Source organism: Bos taurus, chromosome 29, assembly GCF_002263795.3.
Source record: "Bos taurus isolate L1 Dominette 01449 registration number 42190680 breed Hereford chromosome 29, ARS-UCD2.0, whole genome shotgun sequence".
Taxonomy (NCBI): domain Eukaryota; kingdom Metazoa; phylum Chordata; class Mammalia; order Artiodactyla; family Bovidae; genus Bos; species Bos taurus.
The window spans coordinates 38741-53003 of NC_037356.1; positions in this window are offsets into that span (position 1 = coordinate 38741).

Below are 14263 nucleotides of genomic sequence, written 5' to 3' on the forward strand. Positions count from 1 at the left end.
CTCGTGTTGCCTCAGAGAAGTTGGGTCTCTTTTTGAGTTGCGATGGGCACATCAGGATTCCTCTTGAGTCGCTGCCGGCGAATAGAACCATGTCTCAAATTCAGTCGGGAAACTCAGTGTTCCTCTTCAGCGGTGACAGGGATCTCGGGCTTTTTATCAAGGTTCAACTAGGGATTCAGGCCTTGTCTTGTGTCGAGGCATAGGACTCTGCATTACTCTCGAGTTTCCCAAGGGGTGTCAGGGCTCTGGTTGAGTTCAGGCGGGGAATTTGGGCTTATTCTAGAGGATCAGCATGGCAGACAGACCTCCCATCCTGTTGTGAGTGGATACTTGGGGTTCCATTGGAGCTGGTGCACAGGAATCAGGACTAATCTCGAGCTGAGGGAGCACTCAGTGTTTTTTCCTTGAAGCAGGATCCGTGGGGTTCCACTCAAGATTCAACAGGTGAGACAGGCCTCCTCTTGTGGTGCGAGGGGAAGTTGGGATTCCTCTTGAGTTGAAGCAGGGAATGGGCCCTCATCTCCAGATGAGTTGGAAACACGGGGCTCTTGTCAACTTGTGGCAGGAACCTCGGCTCTCATCTCAAGTTGGGACGGGGATCCTGGATGCCCTTGAGTTCCATGAAGGGAGTCCAGCTGCCTCTCGAGTTTTGAGAGGGAACTCGGGATTGCTCTTGAGGTGCTGCAGGAGAAAATGTCCTCATCTCACGTTGAAGGGGGAATCTCGTGGTTTGTGTGAAGTTGCAGCGGGTGGCTTGGGATTCCTCTCCAGGTACCACGGGGAACTCAGGGAGCCTCTTGGGTTGCCTCAGGAAAGTCAAGTCTCCATTCGAGTTGTGAGGGTGAGCCGGGAGTGTTCTGGAGTCACGGGAGGGAGATCAGGGCTCATTTCACATGGAAGGGGGAATATCCATGTTTGTCGAGTTGCAGCCGGAAGTGTGCGTTCCCTCGAGTGCCACGGGGACCTGAGGGAGCCTCACATGTTGTCTCTGGGAAGTCAGGAATGCTTTTGAGTTGTGAGCGGCCTCTTGGGATTCCTCTTGAGTTGGTGCAGGCGACTAAGGCCTCATTTCGATTTAAGGCAGAAAACTCAGAGTTTCTCTCGAGTTCTTACAGGGATATTGGGGTCCCTATGGAGATTCCCCTGGGGAGTCAGACGTCATCTCGTGTTGGGGCATGGAACTCCACTTCCCTCTCGAGGTGGAAAAGGGGTGTCAGGCCTCCTGTCTTGTTTTTTTTTTGTTTGTTTTTGTTTTTGTTTTTAACGGGCCAGGCGCCTCCTGCTGGCCGCGGGGCGGGCCCTCGGGAGGCTCGGAGGCGGCCCGCGGCCGGTTGTCCAGGTGGGCGAAGGGGTTCCTTCGGGCCCCGGCCGGGCCGCCGCCGCCGTCTCTGCCCGCCGCCGGGAAAGGGTGGAGGGGCAGCCCGGCCGCCCAGGCGGCGCGGCGGGTCGCCGGCTCGGGCTGCTCTGCGGCGCCGAGGCTCCGACCCCTTTTCCAGCGGAGCCGCAGTGTCTCGGGCGGCCTTTTGAAACTGGGCGAGTAGCCGGGTACAAACAGGTCCATAACGCCCGGCGGAAGCCTCCTGTCTTGTTGAGGTAGGGATCAGGGGCAATTTCTAGTGGTGCCACGGGGCCCTCGGTCCACCCTTCATGTCATGAGTTGAAACTTGGGGTGACATTTGAGTCATTGCAGGGGAATGAGGCCTTATCTCAAGTGCACGGGGACATTGGGTTCTTTTCGAACGGTGGCACCACCCCTGGAGTTCCTCTCGAGTTTCAAGGTGAGACTGGCCTCCTACTGAGGTGCCACAGGAACGTCGGGATTCCTTTGCAGACGAAGCAGGGGAATGGACCCTCATCTCGAGATGAGGAGGGGAAACCGGGGCTCTTCTCAAGTTTCGGCGGGAAACTTGGTGTTCCTCTAGAGTGGAGACGGGTATGTCGGGGAACTTCTTTAGTTGCCTAATGTGTGTCAAGTACCATTTCAAGGCTCAAGAGGGAGGGTGGGATTTCTCTCGAGATGCTGTAGAGGAAAGGGGCCTCACCTCGTGATGAGGGGAGAATATCCTGGGGTTTCTCGAATCACAGCAGGAAACTTGGGGTTCCTCTCAAGTTGCAATGGGGACCTCAAACCAACTCGTGTTGCCTCAGAAAAGTCTAGTCTCCATTCGAGTTGTGAGGGGCCTCTCAGGATTCCTCTCCAGTCGGTGCAGGGGCATACGGCCTCATCTCGAGTTGAGGCCAGAACTTCAGGGTTCCTCTCCAGTTCTGACATGGATCTTGAGGTTCCTATGGAGTTTCCATAGGGGAGTTGGGCCTCGTCTCGTGTGGAGACATGGGACTCCGCTTCCCTCTGAAGGTTTCCAAGAGGTGTCATGATCCTGTCGAGTGGACATAGGGGTCTGGGCTTTTTCTCGAAATGCCATGGGGTTGTCACACCTCCCTTCATGTTTTGAGTCGATCCTCTGGGTTCCAGTCAAGTCAGTCCATGGGAATCAGGCTTATCTGGAGTGGATTTGGAAATTGCGGCCTTTTTGAATTGAGGCATGACTCCCAGGAATGTGCTTGAGTTTCAAGGTGAGACTGGCCTACTCTTGAGAGGCGACGGCAACATTGGAATTCCTTTCCCAACGAAGCAGAGGAATCGACACTCATGTCAAGTTGAGGAGGGGAAAACTGGGCTCTTGAGTTGTGGCGTGAAACTTGGTGTTCCTCTCACGTGGGGACAGGTATCTCTGGGACCTTCCCCAGTTGCATCACGGGTGTCAAGTACCCTTTCACGTTTTAAGAGGGAACGTGGGGTTTCTGTCCAGACACTGCTCTGGAAAAGGGCCTCATCTCACGTTGAGGGCAGAATATTGTGGTTTTTCTCGAGTTGTGGCGGGAAGCTTGGGATTCGTCTTGAGTTGTGATGCATACCTCAGGGACCCGCTCGTGTTGCCTCAGAGAAGTCAAGTCTCCATTCCAGTTGCAAGGGCGTGTGCGGGATTCCTCTCCAGTCGGTGCAGGGGCATATGGCCTCATCTCGAGTTGAGGCTGGAACCTCAGGTTTCCTCTCCAATTCTGACATGGATCTCAGGGTTCCTATGAAGTTTCAACAGGAGAGTCAGGCCTCTTGTCATGTGGAGACATGGAACTCTGTTTCCCTCTCGAGGTTTCAAAGAGGTGTCAGTCTTCCTGTTGAGTGGACATAGGGGTCTGGGGCTTTTTCTCAGGTGGCAAGGGGCTGTCACACCTCCCTTCGTGTTTTGAGTCGATCCTCAGGGTTCCAGTCGAGTCAGTGCAGGGGAATCAGGCTTATCTGGAGTGGCTGGGGAAATTTGGGTCTTTTCTAATTGAGGCACTACTACCGGGGATGTGCTCGAGTTTCAAGGTGAGACCGGCCTCCTCTTGAGGGGCAACAGCAATGTCGGGATTCCTTCCCCGACAAAGCAGGGGAATCGACCCTTATGTCGAGTTGAGGAGGGGGAAAACGGGGCTGTTCTTGAGTTGCTGTGTGAAACTTGGTGTTCCTCTCGAGTTGGGATGGGTATATCTGGAACCTTCCTGAGTTGCATCACAGGTGTCAAGTACCCTTACGTGTTTCAAGAGGGAACGTGGGGTTTCTCTTGAGACACTGCTCTGGAAAAGTGCCTCATCTCGCATTGAGGGGATAATCTCGTGGTTTTTCTCAAGTTGCGGTGGGAAGCGTGGGGTTCCTCTCGAGTTCTGACAGGGACCTCAAGGACCCGTTCGTGTTGCCTTGGAGAAGTCAGGTCTCTTTTTGAGTTGCGAGGGGCACGTCAGGATACCTCTCGAGTCACTGGCCATGAATAGGGCCGTGTTTAGAATTCAGTCAGGAAACTCAGTGTTCCTCTACAGTGAAGACAGGGATCTTGGGCTTCCTATTAGTGTTCAACTAGGGAGTCAGCCGTGTCTCTTGTTGAGGCATGGGACTCTGCATTCCTCTCAAGTAGTCAAAGGGGTTTCCGGCCTTTGATAGAGTTCAGGAGGGGAATTTTCATGAGGATAGGCAAGGCCGACAGGCCTCACTTCCTGTTGTGAGGGGATACTCGGTGTTTCATTGGAGCCGGTGCAGGGGAATCAGGACTTATCTGGAGTGGAGGGGGAACTCGGCATCCTTTTTCCTTGAAGCAGAATCCATGAGGTTCCACTCGAGAATCAGTGAGTGACACAGGCCTCCTCTTGTGGTTTGAGGGGAAGCTGGGATTCCTCTTGAGTTGAAGCAGGGAATGGCCCTCATCTCCAGATGAGGTGGGACACACAGGGCTCTTCTTGAATTTTGGCTGGAAACTCGTCTTTCATCTCGAGTTTTCACGGGGATATCTAGGCCCCCTTGAGTTTCATGAAGGGAGTCAAGCCTCCTCTCGAGTTTTGAGAGGGAACTCGGGATTCCTCTCGAGGCACTGCAGGAGAAAAGAGCCTCATCTTGTGTTGACAGGGGATCTCGTGATTTGTCTTGAGTTGGCGGAGGGGGAGGCTTGGGATTCCTCTCTATGTACCACGGGGAACTCAGGTAGCCTCTCGTGTTGCCTCAGGGAAGTCAAGGCTCCAATTGAGTTGCAAGGGTGAGCACAGGAGTGCTCTGGAGTCACGGTAGGGGAATCAGGCCTCAATTCGCATGGAAGGGGGAATCTTAAGGTGTTTCTTGAGTTGCAGCAGGAAGTGTGGGTTCACTCGAGTTGCCATGGGGACCTGAGGAAGGCTTTCATATTGTCTCGGGAAATAAGGTATCCTTTCGAGTTCTGAGGGGCCTCTCAGGATTCCTCTTGAATTGGTGCTGGCATCTAGGGCCTCATCTAGATTTGAGGTGGGGAACTCAAGGTTCCTCTCCAGCTCTGTCAGGGATCACGGGGTACCTATGAAATTCCCCTGGGGAGTCAGACGTCATCCTATGTTGGGGCATGGAACTCTGCTTCCCTCTCCAGGTGCAAAAGTGTTGCCAGGTCTCCTGTCAAGTGAGGCAGGGATCAGGGTCTATTTCTAGAGCTGCCACGGGGCTCTCAGTCCTCCCTTTGTGTCGTGAGTTGATACTCAGGATAACATTCGAGTCTTTGCAGGGAAATGAGGCCTAATCTCAAGTGGACGGGGACATTGGGGTCTTTTCAAAGGAGGCGTGACCCCTGGAGATCCTCTGGAGTTTCAAGATGAGACCAGCCTCCTCCAGAGGTGCAATGGGAACATTGGGATTCCTTTGCAGACAAAGCAGGGGAATGGATCCTCATCTCGAGATGAGGAGGGGAAACCGGGGCTCTTTTTGAGTTGTGGCGGGAAACTTGGTGTTCCTCTCGAGTGGAGACGGTTATGTCAGGGTACTTCTTGAGTTGCCTAAAGTGTGTCAAGTACCCTTTTGAGGCTCAGGAGGGAAGGTGGGAATTCTCTCAAGATGCTGCAGTGGAAAGGGGCCTCATCTTGCGTTGAGGGGAGAATCTCCTGGGGTTTCTCGAGTTGCAGCATGAAACTTGGGGTTCCTCTCGAATTGCAACAGGACCTCAAACCTGCTCGTGCTGCCTCAGGAAAGTCAAGTCTCCATTCCAGTTGCGAGGGGCCTCTCGGGATTCCTCTCCAGTCGGTGCAGGCATACAGCCTCATCTCGAGTTGAGGCCAGAACCTCAGGTTTCCTCTCCAGTTCTGACATGGATCTCGGGGTTCCTATGAAGTTTCAACAGGAGAGTCATGTCTCGTGTGGAGACATGGAACTCCACTTCCCTCTCGGGGTTTCAAAGAGATGTCAGGCTCTGTCCCTGTCGAGTGAGCATAAGGGTCTGGGGCTTTTTCTCGAGGTGCCAAGGGGCTGTCACACCTCCCTTTGTGTTTTGAGTCAATCCTCAGGGTTCCAGTCGAGTCAGTGAAGGGGAATCAGGCTTATCTGGAGTGGCTGGGGAAATCTGGATCTTTTTGAATTGAGGCACGACTCCCGGGGATGCGCTCGAGTTTCAAAGTGAGACCGGCCTCCTCTCGAGGGGCAACGACAACGTCGGGATTCCTTTCCCGATGAAGCAGGGGAATTGACCCTCATGTCGAGTTGAGGAGAGGGCAAACGGGGCTCTTCTTGAGTTGTTGCGTGAAACTTGGTGTTCCTCTCAATTGGGGACAGGTGTCTTGGGGACCTTCCCGAGTTGCATCAAGGGTGTCAAGTACTCTTACGCGTTTCAAGAGGGAATGCGGGGTTTCTGTCCAGACACTGCTCTGGAAAAGTGCCTCATCTCGCATTGAGGGGAGAATCTCGTGGTTTTTCTTAAGTTGCGGCAGGAAGCTGGGGGTTCCTTGTGAGTTGTGATGGGTACCTCAGGGATCCGCTCGTGTTGCCTCAGAGAAGTCAGGTCTCTTTTCGAGTTTGAGTGGCACGTCGGGATTCCTCTTGAGTCACTGCCGGAGAATAGGTCCTTGTCTAGATTTCAGTCGGGAAACTCAGTGTTCCTCTCCGGCCGTGACAGGGATCTCGGGCTTCCTATCAAGGTTTAACTAGGGAGTCAGGCCTCATCCGGTGTTGAGGCATAGAACTCTGCATTCCTCTCTAGTTGTCAAAAGGGTGTCAGGCCTCTGGTCGAGTTCAGGCGAAGAATTTGGGCTTTTTCATGAAGATAGGCAGGGCCGACTGGCCTCCCATCCTGTTGTTAGAGGATACTCGGTGTTCCATTGGAACCAGTGCAGGGGAATCAGGATTATCTGGAGCTGAGGGGGAACTCGGCACCCTTTTTTATTGCAGCAGGATCCATGGGGTTCCATTCAAGATTCAATTGGTGATACAGGCCTCCTCTTTTGGTGTGAGGGGAAGTTGGGATTCCTCTCGAGTTGCGACGGGGACCTCAGGGACCCGCTCGTGTTACCTCAGAGAAATCAAGTCTCCATTCAAGTTGCGAGGGCATGTGCAGGATTGTTCTGGAGTCACAGCAGGGGAATCAGGCCTCAATTCACGTTGAAGGGGGAATCTCAAGGTCTTTCTTGAGTTGTGGCAGGAAATTTTGGGTTCCCTCGAGTTGCAACAGTGACCTCATGGTGCCTATGGGAAATCAGGAATCCTTTCGAGTTGTGAGGGACCTCTCAGGATTCCTCTGGAGTCAGTGCAATGGAAGAGGGCCTCATCTAAAGTCGAGGTGGGAACTTCAGTGTTCTTCTCCTGTTATGACATGGATCTTGGGGTGTATCTGCAGTTTCAAACTGGGAGTCAGGTCTTGACTTGTATTGAGGCATGGAACTCTGCTTTCCTCTCGAGCTGTCAAATAGGTTTCAGGCCTCCAATCCAGGTGAATTGGAGACCTGGGGCTTTCCTCGAATTTGCAACCAGGGTATTAGTCTTCCCTTTATGTTGTGAGTTGATTCTCGGGGTTCCATTTGAATTGGTGCAAGGGAATCAGGCCTTATCTCAAGTGGATGGGGAACTCCGTGTCTCTCAATTTGTGGCAAGACCCCCGGGTTCCTCTCATTTCAAGCTGAGACTGGCCTCCTCCTGAGGTGCAACGAGGATGTCGGCATTCCTTTCCAGACAAAGCAGGGGAATCGACCCTCATTCGAGATGAGGAGTGGCAAAGGGGCTCAGATTGAAGTGTGCCGCGAAACTTGATGTTCCTCTCAAGTGGGGACGGGTATGTCCTGGAACTTCTTGAGTTGCATAAAGGGTGTCGAGTACCATTTCGAGTTTTAAGAGGGAACGTGGGATTTCTCTTGAGATGCTGCAGTGAGAACAGGCCTCATCTCCCTTTGAGGGGAGAATCCCCTGGTTTTCCTCAAGGCTTGGCAGGAATTTTGGGGTTCCTCTCGAGTTGTGACATGGACCTCAGTGTCTCGCTCTTATTGCCTCAGGGAAATCAGGTCTCACTTCGAGTTGTGACACCTTGGGCAGCTCGAGATTCCTCACAAATTACTACAGAGGAAATAGGCCTCAGATAGACTTGTGTCCAGAAAATCCGTGTTCCTCTCTAGTGGAGACAGGGATGTCTGGGTTGCGATCAAGGTCCACCTGGGGAGTCAGGCCTCATCTCGAGTTGAAGCAAAGAGCTCTGCTCTCCTCTCAAGTTGCAACAGGCATCTCCTGGAGCCCTTTGAGTGCTCCAGGGAGTCAAGGGAGTCAAGGGAGTCAAGCCTTCTATGGGGTTTTGAGAGGGAACTTGGGATTGCTCTCTAGGCCCTGCAGGAAAAGAAGGGCCTCATCTTGCGATGACGGGGGAATCTCGTTTTTTCTTGAGTTCTGGCGGGAAGTTTGGGGTTTCTCTCGAGTAACAACGGGGAACTCAGGGAGCCTCTTGTGTTGCCCCAGGGAAGTCCAGTCTCCATTCGAGTTGCGAGGGGGGGCGCAGGATTGCTCTTGAGTCAGAGCAGGGGAATCGGGCCTCAATTCACGTTGAAGGTGAATCTCGAGGTCTTTCTCGAGTTGTGGCAGGAAACTTTGGGTTCCCTCAAGTTGTGACGGTGAACTCAGGGAACTTCTCATGGTGCCTATGGGAAGTCAGGAATCCTTTCAAGTTGTGAGGGGTCTCTAGGGATTCCTCTATGGTCGGTGCAATGGAAGAGGACCTCATCTCCAGTTGAGGTGGGAACCTCAGGATTCCTCTCCTGTTCTGATGTGGATCTCAGGGTGTGTCTGCAGTTTCAAACAGGGAGTCAGGTGTTGACTTGTGTTGAGGCATGGAACTCTGCTTTCCCCTCAAGCTGTAAAAGAGGTTTCAGGCCTCCAGTCGAGTTGAACTGGGGACCTGGGGCTTTTCTCGAATTTGCAACCAGGATATCAGTCCTCCCTTCGTGTTGTGAGCTGATTTCCGGGGTTCCATTTGAATTGGTGCAAGGGAATCAGGCCTTATCTTGAGTGGATGGGGAACTCTGTGTCTCTTGAATTGTGGCAAGACCCATGGGATCCTCTCCAGTTTCAAGTTGAGACCGGCCTCCTCCTGAGGTGCAACAGGGACGTCGGCATTCCTTTCCAGATGAAGCAGGGGAATTGACCCTCATCTCGAGTTGAGGCTGGGATAATGGGGCTCTTCTTGGGTTGTGGCGGGAAACTCAGCATTCCTCTTGAATGGGGATGGCTATCTTGGGAAGCTTCTGGGGTTTTATAAAGGGTGTCATGTTCCCTTTTGTGTTCCAAGAGGGAACGTGGGATTTCTTGGGAAACGCTGCAGAGTAAAAAGGCCTCATCTCACGTGGAGGGGAGAATTTCATGGTTCTTATGGAGTTGTGGCAAGAAGCTTAGAGTTCCTCTCGAGTTGCGTGGGGGGCCTGGGGGGACCAGCTCATGTTTCCTCAGGGAAGTCAGATCTGCTTTGAAGTTTCAAGGGGCAGATCGGGATTCCTCTCGCATGGCTGCAGGGAAGAAAAGGGCCTCATCTCAAGTTTAGGCAGGAACCTCAGAGTTCCTCTCCATTTCTGACATCAATCTCAGGGTTTCTGTGGATTTTGAATAGGGGAGTCAGGCCTTGTCTTGTATTTTGGCATGGAACTCGGCTTGACGCTGGAGTTGTGAATGGGATGTCAGGCCTCTAATAGAGTTGGATTTGGAACCTGCGGCTTTTTCTGGAGGATGCAACCAGGGTGTCAGTGGTACTTCCTGTTGTGACTTGATATTCGGGGGTACATTCGAATTGGTGCGGGGGCATCAGGCCTTATCTCGAGCAGATGGGGAAATTGGTGTCTTTGTCTCTTAATTTCTGTCATGCTGAGAACAGATTTTAATTTTTTTTACTAGTAAAATATAGGAATATTTTGGACAATATGAAAAGTCTCATTGATTAGCTTATTGTATTTTTATTGATATTGCTTGCTACTAGTACTGTGATTCCTCTATAGAAGAAGTCGACTGAATTCATAAAAGTCATTTTTATAGTATGACTTTAATTTAAAAAATTGTGACAGTCCAAAAGCAATATTTTATATAGACCACATTTTGTTTATTCACTGATGTGTCAACGAAATTCCACCTTCTGTCTATTGTTAATAATGCTGCTTTGAACATTGGTCCACAAACATCTATTTGAGTCCAGATATTTGAGTAATGATTTGATGTTGAGAATTTTGAGTTTCTTTTGTAATCCAGATCTGTGAGTTTTTTGAAAATGAATCATTTTAAATATTGTAGTTTGTTCTCTTCATTAAGAACGAACACTATGTCTGCATAGAAACATTTTTCTGAACCACCATTTTTCATTTGTTGTATTTTTTTTTTAAGAGATGGGGGTTGCATGGGAATTTTGCAAAGATTATTTTAATAAGGTGTGACTTAACAAAACCTGGAATATCTTGAACCATTGATGAAAATGATTTTAGAGCATCTCTAGAAAGTAAAATGTAAATATAGTCAGTGTTTTAAAAAACTTTTGCTAACATTTAGTATTGTATGTGTAAAAGTCTCTATTTTTAACAAATAAATGTTGGCAATTTAAATTCCAGAAAAATGATGAAATAAAATTCATTTTAAGTTGTTTTAGGAAAAGTCATCAATTTTGAAATCTGTTATTGGCATCAATCAGGTTTAAAAACTGTGTTTACTATAAATTCATATTAACTTGTGAACTCATGAGAAATAATATTTTTAAGAAAGAATAAGCCTCTCTAGGTGTTTAAAAATAATTTTCTTAAATTGTTTTTTTCTAAGTCTGAGGATGAAAAGGAATGATTAAAGAAATACATTGAATTAAAACAATCTCTGGAAAATAGCTTGGACCAAGAAAAGAAGAAAAACAGTGAGTTAGAAAAAGAGATTACTGGGTAAGATTTTAATATTTATGATAATCTCAACTACTAATAAAATATAATTTTATTTTATTTAAAACCTTAGACACAAATTCATTTTTTATGTGTATTTTCATAATTAAACACATTATCCTATTTCAAAGTTTGCTGTGGAAAGTCAGCACAATCTGAAATGTTTTTGAGTGCAGCAGTGTTATACATATCTGTAATGATTTCTAAAACAGTAACAACTGTGCCTCTGCATATAGTAATGTCACTCTCTTCCTCATCATCTATGCTGAATTTTTACTTCTGCAAAGTATCTTTGTTCTTTTTGGTAATCCTGCCTTCTTTTAATTATGTTCCTTCCCTTCATCATTCAAGTAATTTATTATCTAAAAACCTACCTCTGTTATTGTTGAACATTAAAAAGTATCTTGGTTTGGCTTATATTTTCTTTTTGCCCCAACATTTTAGTTGATAGTGTACATACAAAAATATATGTGTAACTTAAAGAATAATAAAATTAGTGATGGTGTTTTGATGAGTAACATAAAAAACTGCTTCTGTATTTTTTTTTTTTTTTTTTTTGCTGAGTGCAGTTAACCCTCATCATCTAAAGATTCAGCCAACCCAAGATCAAAAGTATTCAGGGGGAAAAAAATTTGAGAAAGTTCCAAAAAGCAAACTTGGATTGGTCTCAAGCTGGCAACTATTTCCAAAGTGTTTACACTGTATTTAGAACTATTTACAAAGTGTTTATATTGTATTAGACAATGTAAGTTATCTAGGGATGACTGAAAGTATAGGGAAGATGTGCTTAGGGAAATTTGAGCATCCGTGGATTTTGTATCCATGGAGTGTTGGGGGATTTTTGAACCAGTCCTCTGTGGATGCCAAGGGATGATTATATGAAGGTACTTCTCTGATTCTCATTAATATTTTTCTCCTTTAATTTTCTCTACATTGCTTTGCATTTTGTTAACAATGTGCTAGGCAAGATTTCTACATCTCTTAAAACAGTCTGGAAGAGACTGGTACCCTCTCTCTCCCGTCTGATTTCCTTTCTTCTAAAACTCTCAGCCTGGGTTATTTCCCACTTAACTCAGGCTCCAAAGATTTTTCTTTTTTTGTTTTCAATTTTGAGTAAGAATCTTGTTGTTTTTATGTATCTACTTCCTTTTATTTTTGTATAGGCTGTTGTCAGTAGGAACAAATGTGTCTTGTGTCTTTTCAAAAAACATTCATATATAATATCTCTTCATCTTTAGCTTGAATACTGATCTCTGGTTTATAACTAATATTTAATAATCAATTAATATTTCACACAGGCATGCTAAAAATTGACATTAACTTATTTATAAGAACTCATATATTACATATATCACACACAGTATATTTAAATGTGTAAATATTTTCTTCATAATATTTATCTAAGATTAGAATTTAGTTATTATGCTTTCAAGGAATATTAAATTTGAACAATGAGAAAGGATTATAATTTATATTCTTTTATCTGATAGAACATATATCTGTTTAATTATTAGATATCCACTCTTAAAAAACTTACTCAATCTATACATTTCTATAGATTTAAGAAACTCTTAAAAATGACAAGAAGGAAGTTAAATTAATATGAAAATGGAGAGCTTAGTTTCCATAGGGATTTAAAAACCAGTCAAACTGAAATGGATATCCAAATTAATATGCTAAAACATAAGGTAATTTTTAATCAGTTTTAGAACCCTAAAATCACTTAATTTGGGGAAATATAAATCATTCCATGCTTTGAGCAGTGAAACACAGATTTGTCTATTAATTTTTTAAGTTGGACACCAGTAAAAAAGACAGCTTTTCCCTATATCATTTTGAGATAAAAAGGGCACACTCTTGACTCTCTCTGTCTTGAACCCTGGCTGGTGATCTGAAGCTAAGCAGCACAGTATTAATGACCCCAAAGCATCCGTTGTTTTTGGTGACAGGTTTGTTGAAATCTAATGAACATACCATGCAGTTCATTCATTTAAATTGTACAGTTCAGTAACTTTATTGTCTTTAAAGAGTTATACAGGTATTACCACATTAGAACATTTTCATCACCCTCCAAAGAAATCACCCTGTGCCAGTTTTCCTTTCCTGATCTTCCCAGCCTGAGGGAACCATGACTCCACTCCCTGACTGTGTAGATGTCCCTTTTCTGGACATTTTGTGTCAGTGGAATCGCACAATATGGGATCCTTTGTGACTGCCTTCTTTCATTTAGCATAATATTTTCAAGGTATATCTAACATGTATCAGTATTTCCTTGATTTTATTGCTCAATAATATTCTATTGTACGGACATACCACACTTTATTTATCCATTCATCATCTGATGGACCTTTGGGGTTGTTTCTACTTTTTGGATAATGTCAGTAATGTTGCTGTGAACATTTATGTCTAAGTTTTGGTGTGAACATATTTTTTTCATTTCTTTTGGGAATACAGTTATGAATAGAATCGCCGTATTACACAGCAACTCTGTTTAACCTTTTTAAGGACCTGCCATATTGTTTTCTAGCATGGCTGCATCATTTTATATTTTTATCCAAAGTATGTAAAACATTCCCATTTCTATACATTCCTGTCAACACTAGTCATTACCTGTCTCTGTGAGTATAGCCATCCTAGCAAGTATGAAGTTGTGGTGTTTTATTTCTCTCTCTGAGGAGAGGACAATGCAGATTGAGTTCTAGATTAGTAACTACTCAAAGCTACCCATCTCTTTTAGAATTTTAGTAAATTGAGATGAGGTCAAAAGTCTGATTTTGGTAATTAAACTATTTCTAGTTATTTCTTATAGTTCAAATCATGTGTCTCATTGCTTACTAGCCTTCATTGCTTTCAAACTTGAGCAGAAATTCTAAGGAGTCACACCTGCCTATTTGTAAGGAATTGTAATTGAAGGGGACCCTGAAAAAACTTCTTCCTGAATAGTTCTTAAGTCTTCCTTCTAGTTATATGCTTCTTCTCATCAACATTGTCATTAAAAATCTCACCTTTTATTATATTCCAGTCTATAGGAGACCAGTTTCTACCTTCATTTAAGTTATGTTTCTTTATTTTCCCTTTTTCAAAAATCCATTTTTCTGTTTTTTCCTAATCAACTTTAAGTTTAGTGGCTTCAATAAACAACATTGGTTTCGTTCAAAATCTACACTTAGGAAAAGGTGGCCAGGATGGCTGGCTTCTCGTCCCCTCAGCTTCAGGTGGGGCAGCTTGAGGGCTGGGGGCTGGAATAGGGTGAAGGTGTGTTCATTCCTATGTCTGATGTTGGTATCTGTGGTTGGCTTGACTTTGGTGAAGGCAGACAAGTTAAACACCTACCCTGAATACCTAAGCTCTTTTTGCAGCCTGGGCTTACTCGCAACATGGAGCCTGGTTCCCAGGTTGAGAGCCAGGCAGAAGCTCTGCTGCCTTGTCTAACCTCACTTTGCAGTTCACACAGCATCACTTTCATCATCGTCTGTTCAATAGGAACAAGTCATTTATACTTGGCTTATATTCTACCATTTTTTACAGAATAAAGTTTTTAAAACTAATAGCTACATTTTAAAACTAGCAC